This window comes from Schistocerca gregaria, unplaced genomic scaffold (genome assembly GCF_023897955.1).
Source record: "Schistocerca gregaria isolate iqSchGreg1 unplaced genomic scaffold, iqSchGreg1.2 ptg000898l, whole genome shotgun sequence".
In the NCBI taxonomy this organism is placed as follows: Eukaryota; Metazoa; Arthropoda; class Insecta; order Orthoptera; family Acrididae; genus Schistocerca; species Schistocerca gregaria.
The window spans coordinates 837,047-841,034 of NW_026062259.1; positions in this window are offsets into that span (position 1 = coordinate 837,047).

Consider the following 3,988-nt stretch of genomic DNA (forward strand, 5'->3'; position numbering starts at 1 on the left):
GTCACATTGGCCGCTCTTCTCTCTGAAACGGTTACATTTATCGTCTGCAAAGCTATGTCGCGTGCTGCGGTATGCCGAAACACTAAAAGCACCTTAGTAGAACACAGTAGAAGCTTCTAATTTGAAGTAATAGCCAGTAAGAAGTAGTACAATTCAAGTTTTAGTTGTCGATTATTCACTTTTTAGCCGGCTTTGGTGGCTTGGACATTAGGTGGAACCTTAATATTTTGCATGAAAGGAGGAGTAGCAGCCGCGTTGCACGGGAGAATGTGAAAAGTGTTCATATGTAGTAAAAACCTGAGAAATCCGTCCGCTTTCGTCATTTGTTATCGAATCGCCTTAAAGACAGATCGTCACATTGGCCGCTTCTCTCTCTGAGACGGTTACATTTATCGTCTGCAAAGCTATGTCACGTGCTGCGGTATGCGGAGACACTAAAAGCACCATAGTAGAACACAGAAGAAGCTTCTAAGTTGAAGCAATAGCCAGTAAGAAGTAGTACAATTCAAGTTTTAGTTATTGATTATTCACTTTTTAGCCGGCATTGGTGGCTTGGACATCACCTAGGACCTTAAGATTTTGCATGAAAGGAGGACTTGCACCCGCGTTGCAAGGGAGAATGTGAAAAGTGTTCATATGTAGTAAAAACCTGAGAAATCCGTCCGTTTTCGTCATTTGTTATCGAATCGACTTAAAGCCAGATCGTCACATTGGCCGCTCTTCTCTCTGAAACGGTTACATTTATCGTATGCAAAGCTATGTCGCGTGCTGCGGTATGCGGAAACACTAAAAGCACCATAGTAGAACACAGAAGAAGCTTCTATGTTGAAGTAATAGCCAGTAAGAAGTAGTACAATTCAAGTTTTAGTTGTCGATTAATCACTTTTTAGCCGGCTTTGGTGGCTTGGACATCACCTAGGACCTTAAGATTTTGCGTGAAAGGAGGACTTGCAGCCGCGTTGCAAGGGAGAATGTGAAAAGTGTTCATATGTAGTAAAAACCTGAGAAATCCGTCCGTTTTCGTCATTTGTTATCGAATCGACTTAAAGCCAGATCGTCACATTGGCCGCTCTTCTCTCTGAAACGGTTACATTTATCGTCTGCAAAGCTATGTCGCGTGCTGCGGTATGCGGAAACACTAAAAGCACCATAGTAGAACACAGAAGAAGCTTCTATGTTGAAGTAATAGCCAGTAAGAAGTAGTACAATTGAAGTTTTAGTTGTAGATTATTCACTTTTTAGCCTGCTTTGGTGGCTTGGACATGACCTAGGACCTTTAGATTTTGCATGAAAGGAGGACTAACAGCCGCGTTGCATGGGAGAAAGTGAAAAGTGTTCATATGTAGTAAAAACCTGAGAAATCCGTCCGTTTTCGTCATTTGTTATCGAATCGACTTAAAGCCAGTTCGTCACATTGGCCGCTCTTCTCTCTGAAACGATTACATTTATCGTCTGCAAAGCTATGTCGCGTGCTGCGGTATGCGGAAACACTAAAGGCACCATAGTGGAACACAGAAGAAGCTTCTATGTTGAAGTAATAGCCAGTAAGAAGTAGTACAATTGAAGTTTTAGTTGTCGATTATTCACTTTTTAGCGGCTTTGGTGTCTTCGACATTAGGTGGAACCTTAATATTTTGCATGAAAGGAGCAGTAGCAGCCGCGTTGCACGGGAGAATGTGAAAAGTGTTCATATGTAGAAAAAATTGAGAAATCCGTCCGTTTTCGTCATTTGTTATCGAATCGACTTAAAGCCAGATCGTCACATTGGCCGCTTTTCTCTCTGAGACGGTTACATTTATCGTCTGCAAAGCTATGTCGCGTGCTGCGGTATGCGGAGACACTAAAAGCACCATAGTAGAGCACAGAAGAAGCTTCTAAGTTGAAGTAATAGCCAGTAAGAAGTAGTACAATTCAAGTTTTAGTTATCGATTATTCACTTTTTAGCCGTCTTTGGTGGCTTGGACATGACCTAGGACCTTAAGATTTTGCATGAAAGGAGGAGTAGCAAAAGCGTTGCCCGCGAGAATGTGAAAAGTGTTCATATGTAGTAAAAACCTGAGAAATCCGTCCGCTTTCGTCACTTGTTATCGAATCGACTTAAAGTCAGATCGTCACATTGGCCGCTTTTCTCTCTGAGACGGTTACATTTATCGTATGCAAAGCTATGTCGCGTGCTGCGGTATGCGGAGACACTAAAAGCACCATAGTAGAACACAGAAGAAGCTTCTACGTTGAAGCAATAGCCAGTAAGAAGTAGTACAATTCAAGTTTTAGTTGTCGATTATTCACTTTTTAGCCGGCTTTGGTGGCTTGGGCATGACCTAGGACCTTCAGATTTTGCATGAAAGGAGGACTAGCAGGCGCGTTGCACGGAAGAATGTGAAAAGTGTTCAATTGTAGTAAAAACCTGATAAATCCGTCCGTTTTCGTCATTCGTTATCGAATCGACTTAAAGCCAGATCGTCACACTGGCCGTTCTTCTCTCTGAAACGGTTACATTTAACGTCTGCAAAGCTATGTCGCGTGCTGCAGTATACCGACACACTAAAAGCACCATAGTAGAACACAGAAGAAGCTTCTAATTTGAAGTAATAGCCAGTAAGAAGTAGTACAATTCAAGTTTTAGTTTTCGATTATTCACTTTTTAGCCGGCTTTGGTGGCTTGGACATGACCTAGGACTTTAAGATGTTGCATGAAAGGAGGACTAGCAGCCGCGTTGCATGGGAGAATGTGAAAAGTATTCATATGTAGTAAAAACCTGAGAAATCCGTCCGTTTTCGTCATTTGTTATCGAATCGTCTTAAAGCCAGATCGTCACATTGGCCGTTCTTCTCTCTGAGACGGTTACATTTATCGTCTGCAAAGCTATGTCGCGTGCTGCGGTATGCGGAAACACTAAAAGCACCATAGTAGAGCACAGAAGAAGCTTCTAAGTTGAAGCAATAGCCAGTAAGAAGTAGTACAATTCAAGTTTTAGTTGTCGATTATTCACTTTTTAGCCGGCTTTGGTGGCTTGGACATCACCTAGGACCTTAAGATTTTGCGTGAAAGGAGGACTTGCAGGCGCGTTGCAAGGGAGAATGTGAAAAGTGTTCATATGTAGTAAAAACCTGAGAAATCCGTCCGTTTTCGTCATTTGTTATCGAATCGACTTAAAGCTAGATCGTCACATTGGCCGCTCTTCTCTCTGAAACGGTTACATTTATCGTCTGCAAAGCTATGTCGCGTGCTGCGGTATGCGGAAACACTAAAAGCACCATAGTAGAACACAGAAGAAGCTTCTATGTTGAAGTAATAGCCAGTAAGAAGTAGTACAATTGAAGTTTTAGTTGTCGATTATTCACTTTTTAGCCTGCTTTGGTGGCTTGGACATGACCTAGGACCTTAAGATGTTGCATGAAAGGAGGACTAGCAGCCGCGTTGCATGGGAGAAAGTGAAAAATGTTCATATGTAGTAAAAACCTGAGAAATCCGTCCGTTTTTGTCATTTGTTATCGAATCGACTTAAAGCCAGTTCGTCACATTGGCCGCTCTTCTCTCTGAAACGGTTACATTTATCGTCTGCAAATCTATGTCGCGTGCTGCGGTATGCCGAAACACTAAAAGCACCTTAGTAGAACACAGAAGAAGCTTCTAATTTGAAGTAATAGCCAGTAAGAAGTAGTACAATTCAAGTTTTAGTTGTCGATTATTCACTTTTTAGCCGGCTTTGGTGGCTTGGACATTAGGTGGAACCTTAATATTTTGCATGAAAGGAGGAGTAGCAGCCGCGTTGCACGGGAGAATGTGAAAAGTGTTCATATGTAGTAAAAACCTGAGAAATCCGTCCGTTTTCCTCATTTGTTATCGAATCGACTTAAAGCCAGTTCGTCACATTGGCCGCTCTTCCCTCTGAAACGGTTACATTTATCGTCTGCAAAGCTATGTCGCGTGCTGCGGTATGCGGAAACACTAAAAGCACCATAGTAGAACACAGAAGAAGCTTCT